Here is a 16050-nt window from a genome sequence, read left to right as displayed (position 1 = left end):
ATACTCATGTCCATGTTGATTGGAGCATTATTTATAATAGTAAAAGACTAGAAACAAACCAACTGTCCATCAACAGAGGAAGGACATTATGATACATTAACATCAAGATTATGCAGTATTATGCCTTTACTGAAAATCAAGCAAGAATTTTTGAAATACTGCATAACATGGATGAATCTAAAACAAAATATGTTGCGTGACATAAGTCGGTCACAAAAGAAAATTACTGTACTAGATCACTGATACAAAAAGCTAATGAAAAGGTTACACACCACAGATAGAATCAGTATTAGGGGTTACTAGGAAAGAGAAGAAAGAGAAAGGGGAGGAAAAAAATACACAAGTTGGGTGAGGTAAAAGGCAATATACACTAAAGATTTGATTGTTGTTGTGTACCCTCAGGTCGGAATCGACCTATAGTGGAACCTCTGGAGGGTTTTCACAGGAGGACATTGCCCATCCTTCTCCCATGGGGCAGCTGGTGGATTCCAATGATGTGCCTTCGGGTTTGCAGTGCAGCTTCTTCCAGACATTGTAATTAATTTGATTAATCATTTATAATTCATATTGTAAAGCAAAGTATCTATGAATTATTGAATGAAAATGCAATATGATTTATAAACTTTCATTAAAATAAAATTGTTAAAAATCTTATGAGAGCCCTCCCTCAAGAAATATGCCCTCCAGTGTATTGGTGGACATTCTGGGGTTAATATATTATTCACAATTCCATAATCTGATGTTTTGCTATTGAACTAGTCTTGTGGCAAAATCTAACAGCTACAGGCAGCTATAATCAACAGTAGTTACTTCATCATACAGTTGTTTTTCTTTTAATCATCCCATTTTAAATGGTAATGGATCTTGAACCTTTTAAGGAAGAGACTTGTTTGAATAAAAAGAAAATATCTTAAGGTTACCCAAACATCTTAAAAAAATTATTCCTTGCTAAGTATATTTCCCCCTTACTTTATTTTTATTTTCAAAGAAAGTGGCTATGTATATCCTACTGTTGCTATAAATTAGTAGCTATGGCAACTTCTATTATGTATTTGCCAAGTACCCAACTGGGTGTGTATTCCTATGCTAGGTATAATGTCAAATGAGCAAATAATAAATTGTTGTTATGTGCCATCGAGTCACTTGTGACTCATAGCGACCCTATGTACAAGAGCCCTAAATGCTGTTCTATCCTGTGCCAACTTCACCATCTCAAACACACTCATTCCCACCACTCCACTCACAGAATCGATTCATCTCGAGGGTCTTCTCCTCCTGCACTGTCCCTCCACTCTCCCAAACATGATGTCCCTCTCCAAGGACCAGTCCCACCTTGCAACATGCCCAAAGTATGTCAGACGAAGCTTCAGAATCCTTGACTCCAAGGAGTATTCTGGCTTCACCGTCTCCAGGACAAACCTGTTTGTTCTCCTAGCAGTCCATGGTGTATTCAACACTCTTCTCCAGCACCACAGCTCAAAGGCATCAATTCTCTATTATCCCTATTCACTGTCCAACTCTCTGATGCATAGCACATAATTGCAAAGACGATAGCCTGGATCAGGCATACCTTAGTCCCCAGCCTGCTGTCGTTGCTCTTCAGTACTCTTGAGAGGTCCCTCACAGCTGACTTTCCCAATGCAATTCGTCTCCTGATTTCCTGGCTGCTGTTACCCAAGAGTGTTGACTGTGGAACCAAGTACTAAAACTATTAACTATCTCAATCTCTTCAACATCTATACTGTTGCTGCCAGTTGGCCCAGTGGTGAGAATCTTTGTTTTCTTGATGTTGAGCTTCAGTCCATATAGGAGGCTATAGTCCTTGATCAGTTTCAGCAAGCAAGGTTGTATCATCTGCATAATGCAGGTTGATGATTCTTCCACAAATCCTCCTCATACAGGCCAGCGTCTTGGATGATCTGTTCTGTATACAGATTGAAAAGTTATGGAAACAAAATACATCCCTGATGGACCCCTTTCTTGATTTTGAACCATCCAGTGTCTCCCCGCTCTGTTCTGACGACTGCCTCTTGGTCCACGTATAGGTTTCTCATTAGCACAATCAGATGTTCTGGGATTCCCATTCTTCTCAGAGTTAGCCATAGCTTGTTGTGATCCACACAGTCAAAAGTCTTTGCATAGTCAATGAAGCACAGATAGACATTCTTCTGGTATTCTCTGCTTTCTGCTGAGATCCATCTAACATTAGCTATAATATCCCCAGCACCATGGCCTCTTCTAAATTCAGCCTGCACATCTGGCAGTTCTCTGTTGACATATTGTTCCAAACATTTTGGATAATTTTCAGCAGAATCTTGCTTGTATGTGATATCAATGATATTGATCGATAATTTCCATACTCTGTTGGGTCACCTTTCTTTGGAATGGGAACAAATATTGATCTCTTCCAGTCAGTTGGCCAGCTGGCTGTCCTCTACATTTCTTCGCACAGCGTAGTAAGCACATCCAGGGCAGCATCTGTTTTTTGAAATAAATCAATTGGTATGCTGTAAACTCCTTGAGCCTTGTTTTTTGCCAATTCCTTCAGAGCAACTTGAACTTTCTCCTTCATCACCATAGGCTCTTGCTCATATGTTTATTATTTCATGAAATTCCTGTGTCAGCCAATTCCTTCTGATACAGTGACTCTGTGTACTCCTTCCATCTTCTTTTAATACTTCCTGGATCATTCAACATTCTACCCTTTAAGTAATAAATAACTAAAAGTAAGTTTGCAATATACCACATGTAGCATAGTTCTGTTGGCCCAATGTCAAGAAGCTGTCCTGCAATCCCAAAGGCGACCAGCTGATCTGTAGGAGAATGATGGGAAATCTCCTCCTGTACGATTAACTGCCTCTGAAAACCCACTGGAGGGTCAGCTAGGAGTTGCTTCTGACTCTACGATACACAACAGCAACACATGCTAATCTTTTTTTAAAAATTATTTCATTTAATGTTATTATTTTTGTTTGTGTACCATCACATCAGATCTGACTGGTACAGGAGGGGATTGTCTCTCCTTTTCCAGCAGAGCATCTGGTGGATTCAAACCACATACCTCTGGGATTGCAGTGCAGCTTCTTGCCACTAGGCCACCTGAGCTCCCTTATGCTAATCTTATAATCAAATAAATATTCAATTTGATATAATGGAAATAGTGTATTCATGAACCTAAGTCAAGGTTCTAGACATTGTGATGTCATTTTTCCTTGCTTTCAGGCTCTCTTTCTCTTTCCATTTGATTATTCCCTCAGAATATTTTGTCTGTTACTATTTTCAAAACATCAAAATCTGAGTGGAAACAAATCAGTGCCTGTTCTAGTTACATCCATCTCAGGAATCCCAACCAAAGCTTCTAGGTCACTGGAAACAATTTGCAGAAAAGTCATACAAACCACCTGGGTCGGGAGAAAAAAAAATCACTGACCTCACCAGCAGCTCATGTGCTTGACCAAACAAAGGAGATTCCACGTGGCCATATCACAGCCTTGTGGATATGGCTTCTGCAGCTGGCATGCCTGGGCCTTCCTGGATTCTCACACTGTGTCTGGCTATGCCTTGGCAGAGCTCAATGCCACAGGCTACCGGAGCCATGTTTTCCTTGGCTATTGTTCCTCTCTTCATCTCGATATTTAATAACTCCACATTACACAGTGAAATATTTGGAAAGGCCAGAAAGAAATCAAACTTGGGTGTCAGAGGAGGCTCCTGCCGCCACTGGCTCTGTGATTGTCTCCTGCCCTTCTCTCACCTTCTCATTGCTCTTTCACGTTCCTTTAATTTTCCTATCTTATACATCTTTTATTGTTTTCTATATATAGACATGCTAAAACCTCCATGGAAAGATCGTCTATAAAAACCAGAGTGATAGCAAGTAATGTGCCCAGCAGGCAAATCTCAAAACAAACAGAGGGTACACTCAGCATTTTTCCTTCGGCTGCACAAAAGAACCCAAATAAGGCTCCTGGAAACATGGGTTGAGTAATCAAATCCTTTTCCTGGATGTACAACAGCACAGCTTTGGGAGATAACTAATTCAGCTCATGTAATTGTACACCCAACTAGAAGAGGAAAAGGAAGCAACAGAAAGAGAGAAAGAACAAGCCAAACTTTTTAACGGCTTGCCCTCCTTCTGCACCTGCCATGACTTGCAAGCATAATATTGTGTCCCAGATGGCTACTTGTCCTGAATTCTGAGACACCAAGACAGCCATTGCCCTTGGAATTAGAGAATTATGAACGGCATTTTCACACCTGCAAAAGAGAGAGAGAGAGAGAGAGAAAGCCAGACCCACTAGAACTTAGGAGGGGGAAGCATTTGAAATATTTCTATCACCCTTGTCTGCCCATGTTTTCTGCTGCTGGTGAATGCTAACCAGACACGAGTAAGGACTCCTGAGGACTAGTTGGCTGTTGGATTGAAATTAATTCTGGTTCCTGTAGATGAACCATAAAGATGTGCACTGACCACAGGTGTGCCACAGCCAGATCCAAGAGCAATCCCAGTAAATTTTGCAGAGATGGTTAATGACTCCTGCAAAATTAATTTAAATTGAAATAGGATAAGAACATATGGAAAGAATCAATCATTCCTCATTTTGAGTGAGTATTATTCTAGCATGCATAGATTTCTGATACCATTTTCTTTCTTTCCCTTAAGGGTTGGGATGTACTCACACACTAAGTCTTTTTACAAAAGTGAAGCTCATTTCCCCACCGCCTCCCCGGGAGAAAAAGAAGAGAGAGAAATGTGTTTCATAAATCTTTTTCCTTGTCTAATGCTGAAACATACATCTGGGGCTCCACGGACACTGATAAAAGCCTCCCAGAAAATACAACTCTGTTCTCTGGGTAATTATGCTCTCCTGGTGTCTGGACACTGGCTCTGGCTTCCATTTAGAATAAGATCTGGGCCCACTTATTATGCATGTCCACATTAACTGGATGGTTTAAAGAATTTAAATGTGAAATGAGAAGAAAACACAGAAGCAATGGCAGTAGAATGGAATTATAAAAGAGGAGAGTTTTTCAAGTGTTTGGAAGGAAATGACTACATTAACAAAAATCCCACGACCACATGACCACACCCTTTTACTTCTGTTCCATGTGCAAAGTCTTCTTCAAAGTTCAGCTCCAGTTCTCTCAAAGGGAATAAAATAGAAGCAGGCACACTCATTTTATGACATGGCCTCTCAGGGGAAGAGTTACACCAATGTGGCCTGTTCTCTGTAGATACTCTGCTAATACTAGCTACAGTTTGTCTTAGTTATTTATATCTTTTTCCAGAAAAATATTTAAGGTGATAATATTATCGACTGAAATCATCCTCCTCATCAACAACATATATTTAAGTGAGCATCCAGTATTCATTGAGGAGACCTGGTGAAGTAATGTGTTGAGCGTTGGACTACTAACTGAAAGGTCATTAGTTTGAAGCAACCAGTAGCTATGTGGAAGACAAGACAATATGCTCTCACAAAACTCGCAGCCTCTGAAATCTTATGGAACAGTCTTATTCTACCCATAGATTCCTATGAGTCAGACTTGGTTTGATGGCAGGGAACTTGAGTTTTTGAGAGTATTTGCTGTCAAGCTCCTCTCCAAAGTTCCAAGAAGCAATGATGTCAGTTTAAAGATTTAGGTGTGCCTGATACAATCTATGGTCTTTTCAACTACTTGCTATGTATCTGAAAGTTGAACAATGAATAAAGATGATAAAAGAAGAATTGATGCCTTTGAGTATTGCAGAAGAATGCTGAATACCCTATGAACTGTCAAGAGAGCAAACAAATATGAGGACATGCAACTAAGAGGCCCCTTAAAGGCAAGAAAAATGAAGCTTTGTGTCACATACTTTCAGCATGTTGTTAGAAGGGAGACCAGGCCTTGAAAAAGACATCATGCTTGGAAAGGTGCAGGGGCAGCAAAAGACAGGAAGATTCTAACAAGATATATAGACACAGTGACTATAACAATGGGCTCAAGTATATTGGAGATGATGAGGATGACACAGGACAGGCAGGGTACAGATCCTGTTCATAGGGTCCCTTTGAGTCATGGTCTATATAATGACACCTAATAACAATAACATCCATTCTTTATCCAATAAATATTAAGATTCTGTTCCATACCAGGTAGTATGCTAGGCAGATGGTAGGAGAAAGTATGAAGAATGAGAAACAGTCACTATTCTTGAGGACCACAAGAAACAAAGATGTAAACCCATGAAGAGAAAGTAAAATTAATTGTTCACACAAAAAACCGATTTACTGACTTGTCTATCTTCTCACTTTGGATTTAATTTCACATGTATTTACTGGATGTATATTATGTGCCAGGCAGTATGATAGGAGTTGAGGAAAAGAAATTTGGATGTAAAAATTCAGAGAAGAATTTCAAAACAACATTCCACAAATCTAGGGGCAGCAGGAAAGAAATCAAGAGATATTTCTTTTCTATTATCTGTGCCAGCAGACGTGGGGCAGAGGACTCAGCAAAGAAAAAAATTATCCCTATGTGGCTTTGGAAGTGATCCTAAATTCTGTGGAGAGCAGGGGAGTAGGGAGGGGTGAAGAACTAATGATGGTCTAATTCAGCGTTCTTTAGACTAATGTTACAACTAATCCTTTTTCCCTGAGCATTCCTCAGATGGGGGCGGGTGGCTGACGGGGAGGATTAAATCCAGATTCCAGTAATCAAATACAAGTTTAAATTATACAAAAATCACACGCCACACACACTCATCTGTAATAGGCAGCACAAATAATAAAAACAGGAAAAGAAAAGGGAACATGAAACAGAGGAAAAAACAAAACATCAAGAGGAGAGGTACGCTGTGTGTGAAATAAAAGACAAAAACAGATTAAGAAGGTCTTCAGGTCTTAGTGATTAGAATCCTGATTTTAAGTATTTAACCATTTGATCTATTTATTTGTATATGTGCCCAAACCACCAGTAGCTTCTCAGGAGAAAGATGAGTCATCTCCTCCCATGTGATATACAGCCTCGGAAAACCTACTGGAGGCTCAGCTATGAGTCAGTTACTATTCAATTGCAGAGTTCGAGTTGTGTTTGTGTTAATCCCTGGAGGCCTGCGACTGAGCTTTGACCATCTCTTGTCTCCAAACCTGGAGAAAGATATCAAGCATGGTAAAGTAGGGGGTGAGTGGGGGGGGGAAACCCTGAAAACCTTCAATGAGATGGATTAGCAGAGTGACTGCAATGGCAGCAATTATGAGGCAAGAGCAGGACCAGCAGCATGCACAGTGTTGCTATGAGTCGGAATCCACATGATGACACCTAACAACTTCCCAAACCTCATTAGAGTGCCTGGTCCTAAAGCAGCCATTAGTAAATGTTGGTTAAATAGATAAAAAACTGAATCAAATGCAGCAAAGGATAGAAATAAGTTGAACATGTTTATGTATTCTGTGCATAAAAGACTGATTTGGGCAAATAATGTTACAATATCTGAGTTTGGAAGGTTTAAGGAAAACACCAGTTGCAAAGGGCAAGGGAAATAACTAGAGTAAGCACTAACTGTTGACCTCTGTTTGGAAAGAACTGACATTATTAGATGCCACTGAGTTGGAACTAATACATAGCTGACCCTTCATCAGGTGTTCAGGGACTGTAAATTGCATGGGAGGAGATGGCCCATCTTTCTCCCCACAACCTTGCTGATGGACTTGAACTGTGTGTTTGAGGGTTGGCAATGCTACTCCTTATCACTAGGCTACCAGAGCTCCCTTGGAATTATTATACCCTATATAAACCTTGACATGGCAAAAATAAGGCTCCAGGAATAGATGGTATACCAATTGACATATTTCAGTTAACAGATGCTGCCCTGGACGTGCTCACCAAGTTGTGCCAAGAAATCTGGAGAACAACCACTTGGCCAACTGACTGGAAGAGATTGATATTTGTTGCTATCCCAAAGAAAGGCGACCTAACCAAATGTGGAAACTACAGAACAATTTCACATGCAAGCAAGATTTTACTGAAGATTATCCAAAAACGACTGGAACAGCACATCAACAGAGAACTACCAGAAGTCCAGGCTAGTTTCAGAAGGGGTCGTGGTACTAGGGATATTGTAGCTGATGTTAGATGGATCTTGTCTGAAAGCAGGGAATACCAGAGGAATGTCTATCTGTGCTTCATTGACTATGCAAAGGCATTTGACTGTGTAGATCATAACAAACTGTGGCTGACTCTGAGAAGAATGGGAATCCCAGAACACTTGATCGTTCTAATGCGAAACTTATACTTGGACCAGGAGGCAGTCGTCAGAACAGAGCAAGGGAACACTGCATGGTTCAAAATTGGGAAGGGCGTACGCCAGGGATGCATCCTATCTCCATACCTTTTCAATCTATATGCAGAACAGATTATCCGGGAGGCTGGGCTCTGTGAGGAGAAATGTGGGGTCAAGATTGGTGGACGATTTATCAACAATCTGTGTTATGCGGATGACACAACCCTGCTTGCTGAAACTGAAGAAGACCTGAAGCGCCTGCTGCAGAGTGTCAAGGACTGCAGCCTACAATATGGATTGAGGCTCAGTGTCAAGAAGACAAAGATTCTCACCACTGGACCAACTGGCAGCATCAGGATGGATGGTGAAGAGATTGAGATTATACACAGCTTTAGTTTGCTTGGCTCCATAGTCAACAGTCTTGGCACCAGCAGCCAGGAAATTAAAAGGCGCATTGCCATGGGAAAGTCTGCTGTTAGGGACCTCTCCAAAGTGCTGAAGAGCAGTGGTGTCTCTTTGGAGACTAAGGTGCATCTGATACAGGCCATGGTCTTTGCAATCACTTGTTATGCATCAGAGAGTTGGACAATGACCAAGGAAGATAGAAGGAGAATTGATGCCTTTGAGCTGTGGTGCTGGAGAAGAGTATTGAGAATACCATGGACTGCTAAGAAAACCAACATATTTGTCCTAGAAAGGGTTAAACTGGGTGGCTCCTTGGAGGCAAGGATTCCGAGGCTCCGTCTAACATACTTTGGACATGTTGTGAGGAGAGACCAGACAACATATAAACCTGACCTGCAGCTCTCCACTGAGAGGATATGAATGTGATCAGCAAATACACATTCTTCCAAATTATGAGTGAGAGATATCTATGTCCATACATACATGATTCCAGAAAGGCTAAGGCAAGGCATGTCGCTGAATCCTAGGAGATGACAGAGCTTACATTTGCATTACTTTTCTTTTTTTTTTATGGCTGTGTAACCTTACATAAAGTGAAGATAATGTAAAGCACTTACTGAAGAAGTTCCAAGAATACAGCCTTCAGTATGAATTACATCTTAGCATTAAGAAAACAAAAACTCTCACTACTGGACCAGTAGGCAGCATTATAATTGTTGTTGTTGTTGTTATGTGCCGTCCAGTCACCTGCAACTCATAGCGACCCTATGTACAACAGCCCTAAACTCCGCTCTGTCCTGTGCCAATCGCACCGTCTCTGACACTCTCATCCCAATTATCCCAGTCACTGAATCAGTCCACCTCATAGAGGGCCCTCCTCTCCTGCGCCGTCCCTCCACCCTCCCAAGCATGATGTCCCTCTCTAAGGACCGGTCTCTCCTCACAACATGTCCAAAGTATGTTAGACGGAGCCTCAGAATCCTTGCCTCCAAGGAACCACCCGGTTTAACCCTTTCCAGGACAAATCTGTTTGTTTTCCTAGCAGTCCATGGTATTCTCAGTACTCTTCTCCAGCCCCACAGCTCAAAGGCATCAATTCTCCTTCTATCCTCCTTGGTCATTGTCCAACTCTCTGATGCATAACAGGTGATTGCGAAGACCATGGCCTGTATCAGATGCACCTTAGTCTCCAAAGAGATACCATTGCTCTTCAGCACTTTGGAGAGGTCCCTAACAGCAGACTTTCCCATGGCAATGCGCCTTTTAATTTCCTGGCTGCTGGTGCCAAGACTGTTGACTGTGGAGCCAAGCAAACTAAAGTTGTGTACAATCTCAATCTCTTCTCCATCCATCCTAATGCTGCCAATTGGTCCAGTGGTGAGAATCTTTGTCTTCTTGGCATTGAGTCTCAATCCATATTGTAGGCTGCAGTCCTTGACACTCTGCAGCAGGCGCTTCAGGTCCTCCTCAATTTTAGCAAGCAGGGTTGTGTCATCCGCATGGAGAAAAGATTGAAGTTGTCCAGTATTTCATTTTGCTTGGATTCAAAATCAATGCTCCAAAGTAGAAGCAGTCAAGCAATTAAAAGATGTGTTGCACTGGGAAAATCTGCTGTAAGGGACCTCTCCAAAGTGCTGAAGAGCAAGGATATTAGTTTAAACACTAACGTGCATCTGATCCACGCTATGATATTTTTAATTGCTTCATATGCATGAAAGTGTTGGACAATGTCTTTGAATTGTGATGTTGACAAAGAGTGTTGAATATACTACAGGTAACCAAAAGAATAAACAAATCTGTCTCGGAGGAAGAGCACCCAGAGCGTTCCTTAGAGGCAACGATGGTGAAACTTAATCTCACACATTTTGAGCATGTAGTCAGGAGGGACAAGTCCTGAGAAAAACACATAATTCTGGGAAAGGTAGAAGGTCAGTAAAAGAAAGGAAGACACAGCGACTGCAACCATATGGCTTGAATATGGGGGCAATTGTGAGGGCAGTGCAGGATAGGACAAGGTTTTCATCTGCTATAGGACTGTTATGAATTTGTATTTGGTACAATGGTACCTAACAATAACAATCTTTGAAAAGGTATTTAATTTATGAGGGCTCAACTTTCTCATTTATGAGAGTAAGATTATAGTCTCTCTCTCTCTGCAGTCAAGATGGAACTAACATTTAGCTGACCCTCTGATGGGTTTCTGAGGCTATAAAAAACAGATTATCTCTTATTCTCTGTGGAGCCACTGGTGAATTCAAACTGCCAGAGAGGTGTGGCCTTAGGGTTAGCACTACAACTCCCAATGGACTACACCATTAGATATTATAGTAATAATAATAAAGGTCTCCTATGGTTATCGTTCTTTGTATGCATATGGATATTATCCTGTCACTCACAATATTGTACTTCAACATGGATCTAACAATGGCTTTTTTAACTATGAAAGCAACTCCATTTTTCCTCACCTTTTCATCTCCAGAGTAGCATATCATATGGTCATCCGACTCAAAATGCCCCATGCCAGTCCATCTCATCTCACCAATGCCTAGTATGTCAATATTTATGCGTTCTATTTCTTCCTTAACAATATCTAATTTTCCTACATTCATGGTTCTCACATTCCATGTCTCAATCACTAGTGTCTGCTTACAACTGTTCCTCGTCCTTCGTATTTTGATACTTGAAAGCTCAACCTCAGTTACCCTTTCTATTATCTACATGTGTTCTGTTGTACATAGGGTTTTCAGAGGCCTGCTATTTCAGAAGTGGATGGCCAATCCTTCTTCCTAGTCTGTCTTACTCTGAATATGGATTGAGGCTCAATATCAAGAAGACAAAGATTCTCACCACTGGACCAGTTGGCAGTATCAGGATGGATGGTGAAGAGATTGAGATTGTTGACAGCTTTGGTTTGCTTGGCTCCATGGTCAACACTCTTGGCACCAGTAGCCAGGAAATTGAAAGACGTATTGCCATGGGAAAGTCTGCTGTTAGGGACCTCTCCAAAGTACTGAAGAGCAATGGTGTTTCTCTGGAGACTAAGGTGCATCTGATACAGGCCATAGTCTTTGCTATCACTTGTTATGTATCAGAGAGTTGAACAATGACTAAGGAGGATAGAAGGAGAATTGATGACTTTGAGCTGTGGTGCTGGTATTAAGGGTACCATAGACTGATAGAAAAACAAACATTCATCTTGGAAAGGGTTAAACCGAGAGGCTCCTTGGATGCAAGGATTCTGAGGCTCTGTCTAACATACTTTGGACTTGTTTTAAGGAGGGATCAGTCCTTGGAGAGGGACATCATGCTTGGGAGGTTGGAGGGACAGTGCAGGAGCAGAAGGCCCTCTATGAAGTGGATTGATTCAGTGACTGGGGTTATCAGGATGGGTGTGTCAGAAACAGTGCTATTGGCACAGGACAGAGCAGAGTTTAGGGCTGTTGTACATAGGGTCACTATGAGTCGCAAGCGACTCGATGGCACATAACAACAACATGGTTATAGTTTAGGGAGCTCTGATGGTAAGAAGCTATGCTGCAATCCTCAAGACATACTGTTTGAATCTACACAACAACATGGTTATATTGTTGTTGTTAAGTGCCGTCGAGTCGCAGGCAACTCACAGCGACCCTATGAAGGAGAGTCCTTGACGCTTGGGTGCCTTTCATCCTCTCTCCAGGTTCATAGGGTTTCCAGAGGCAAGCTATTATGGAAGTGGATGCCACTCCTCCTTCCAAGCTTGTTTTAATTGGGGAGCTTCACCCCCCTCTCTGTCCGAATTGGGTAAACCAGCCATTAACGCACTTGACACATCAGTGTCACAGTGTTCAGCCTCACAGCAACCCCAAGTCACTGCTGTATGGAAACTTGTACACCAGGGCTATATGACCCAGAGGAATGTCTGAACAAAAGCAATGAAAGACAGGCCTGAGGGCTGCAGATTAAAAGTCACCCACCTTCAGCTTGGTAGCACTGCCTTCTGTCCACTGGGCCAGCTGATTTCTTTCTCTATGTTGATGTCGTTACATGCTGTCGAGTCACAGGTGACTCATAGTGACCCTATGACGGAGAATCCTCAACGCTTGGGTGCCTTTCATCCTCTCTCCAGGTTCATAGGGACATGGTTATAGTAAGGGTAATATTTCACGGAACAACAGCACTATGTGAAGCTTTCTAAAAACTATTGCTGTTGTTATATGCCAGCGAGTCAAGTATGACTCATATTGAGCCCATGAACAATGGATCTGGACCCTGCCCATCCTGTGCCATCCTCATCGTCTCTTGATATATGTGAGCTCATTGTTACAGTCACTGTGTCAATGTCAATGCATCTTGTTGAGTTTTTCTCTCTGTTACTGACCATCCAAGCAAGATGTCCTTTTCCAAGGACTAGCAGCTCCTAACAATATGCTCAAAGTATGTGAGACAAAGCTTCATCAGCCTTTCATATAGAGCATCCTGGCTGTACTTTCTCTAAACATACTTGTTTGTTCTTTTGGTAGTCCATAGGATATCCAGTCTTCTCCAACACTACAGTTTGAAGGTACTGATTCTTTTTCTGTCATTCTTAGACACTTTCCAACTTTTAGATGCTGAGGAAGCAGGTGAAAATATTATGGTTTGGATGAGGTATACCCTAGTTTTTAAGTTGACATCATTGTTCCTTAGCACTTTGGAGAGGTCCTTGACAGCAAATTTTCCCAGTGTGATACATCTTCTAATTTCTTGACTGTTTGTACTAAAGGTGTTGACTGTGAATCAAGCAAGATGAAATCTTTTCTCCATCTCTCATGATGTTGCCTATTGGCCCAGAGGTGAGGGGTTTATTTTGTTTTGTTTTGCTGATGCAGAGTTGTAACACATATTGAAGACTGTAGTCTTGGGTCTTCAGCCCAGAGTGATTCAAGTCTTCTTCACTTACAGCAAGCAAGGTCATGTGATGCAGGTTGTTCATGAGTATTCTCTCTGATCTTGACCCCACTTTCCTCTTCATAAAATTTTGTGACTCTAATGCAGATTTAGTATAATAGGGCAAAGAAACAGCCCTGATGCAAATTTTGTTTCTGAACCAGTGTTACCTTTCTTTTCTGCCAACAGCCTTTTGGTCTAGGTTTCATGTGAGTCCATTAAATCTTCTGGGATTCTCATTCTCCTCTACATTGACCAATTTTTTTTTTTATAATCCATACAGTCAAATGGCTTTGCATAATCACTAAAACACAAATAAATATTCTTCTGGTATTCTCTGCTTTCAGCCAAGGTCCATCTGACATCAGTAATGATATCTCTGTTACTAGTGTCTTCGAAACCCAGGTTGAACTTTTGATAGGCTGTTCTACCCATTTTTAGATAATCTTCAGCAATATAGCCATTATTATTGTTGTTAGCATTTTGGGGGCCAAAACATTTTTTTTCCCTTGGGCTTTGCTTTACTGGCCTCAGAGCAACCTTTAGATACAGTTAAAAAAACAAGTATATACAACGGGAACCAGAAGCAGGCTGGTACCACCTGATCTCAGGAGACTTCCCCAACCAAAGTTGATTTATACAAAATGTCAGAGGGGGAAAATGAGGCAATCTGGTGCTGAGTCCAGTGGTAGGTGACTGGCAGAGCAGTTGGTGGAGAGTGGGCAGGCTCACACCTCCTTCTTGTAGGTTCGAGTGCTGACTGCACTGCCGTAGGTGGGTGTCAGAATGAGTTTCCCATCAGTTAGTTCCCGCACAAGGATCGTCTCTTGCCCATCCCACTTCTGCACATGCACAAATTTGTCTCCTTTCCTCATCTCAATGGACTTGATTTTCCTGTCATCTGCTGTTGTCTCATCAAACTCTGTACTCTACTTGAAGTTGATCTCCGTGTTCTTGAAGGTGCTCTGCATTTTTATGATGACAGTGTCCTCATTCACTTCAATGATTGTGTTAAGTTTGGTCCTGGTGGCCACCTGCCTGGTAGCAAAACCCACACCAAGTGACTTCATGTATTCACTGAAATTCTTGCTGTCTACTAGCTTCCAGGTATCTACAAAAGCTTCCACCACGGTGAGCCTGGGCTGGGCTGGGAGAGAGGCAACGAGGGAGCATACATGCGAGGATACCGGCCAGGCCAAAATTTTTAAATATTAAATATGCTGCTATCTTCCTGGATCCTCCTTCCTCCTATAAAAGAATTCAGGCCAGACTGCCCAAGTCTGCATCCTAGTGTTGCCACATGATAGTTATAAGACCGTGATCAGGTTACTTACATACTCAGAAACACCCTTGGGCAGTTTATGTCCATCACATATGGATTTATGTGACTTGAAAATCATCCTTAGACAATTACCAATTGTAAGTGATTGATAACTGAATGTGGTTCCAAAATGAACACTACTTTTATGTTTAAATTAGTTAATTTCTATCAGTTTTATATTCATAAGTAAGAGATGGTGAGGTTGGCACAAGACAGAGCAGCATTTAGGGCTCTTGTACGTAGGGTCGCTATGAGTCTCAAGTGACTTGATGGCATATAACAACAACAACAACAACAACAACAAGCCAAAACTTAAACAACAAAAACATATGTTAGAACCTCACTCACTCATCAATGATAGATGTGACTTCCTTACTGAATTGGTTAAGTTTTAAAGTATTGGGAAAGTTTTATTAAAAATTTAAAAGATCAACAGCACAATAAATCAAGTTTAATTTATGGACTTTGCCAACTTCTGTGGCTTAATTGCCCCCACTGTACTGACATCAATAGTGGGAGCAATTAAATCACAGAAGTTGGGTAAGAAAGTGTACTGCCAACCCAAAGGCAGGTAGTTTGAATCTACCAGTTGCTTCACACCGCTCCATGGGAGAAAGGTGTGCAACCTCCTTCTGTGCAATTTATAGCCTTTGAAATTGCACTAGAGGCTCACTTATGAGTCCATTCCAACTTGTTGGCAATAAGTGAGTTATGAACAATGAGTCCCACTTCTGACACCAATTGCAAAAGGAGCATATGAAACATGGGGGTGGGGTCATGGTGTCCAAGTCTGATTTCTAGTAATTTCATAAAGGGAACTGTTCCCATCAATAATATCCATACCAGCAAACAGATAACTGCAAGGTCAGACATGGTACCCTCCATGCTTCTGCCAATCATTAAGTTTTATATTAATTGATGACTCATAGATTTTACTCAAAGGTGTGGTACTGAGAGTGGAGTTTATTAGGGAAGTGAGCTGGAGAGTGTGAGAGGCAAAGAACAATACCCAATACAAGTCCAGGTATCAGCCCAGCAGTCCCAAGGCAGAATTCCTCAGTTAGTTCAGGTTCTGGTTTCAGTTCAGCAATCAGCTTTCCCTTCCATAATCCAGCAAGAACAGCAAAACTTTCAAATGTAGCCTCTATCTCAG

At 41.5% G+C, this 16050-nt stretch overlaps 1 pseudogene; it reads right to left on the bottom strand.

Annotated features, from left to right (window-relative positions):
• Positions 1-14304: 14304 nt before the first annotated feature.
• LOC102863533 lies at positions 14305-15782 on the bottom strand (annotated as a pseudogene).
• Between the last annotated feature and the right edge of the window lie 268 nt (positions 15783-16050).

The sequence above is a fragment of the Elephantulus edwardii genome, unplaced genomic scaffold, assembly GCF_000299155.1.
Source record: "Elephantulus edwardii isolate Elephantulus edwardi_28Jun2011 unplaced genomic scaffold, EleEdw1.0 scaffold00001, whole genome shotgun sequence".
NCBI classification, from domain to species: Eukaryota; Metazoa; Chordata; class Mammalia; order Macroscelidea; family Macroscelididae; genus Elephantulus; species Elephantulus edwardii.
Note: the sequence above shows the minus strand (reverse complement) of the source record. Positions and strands in the feature narration are given on the sequence as shown.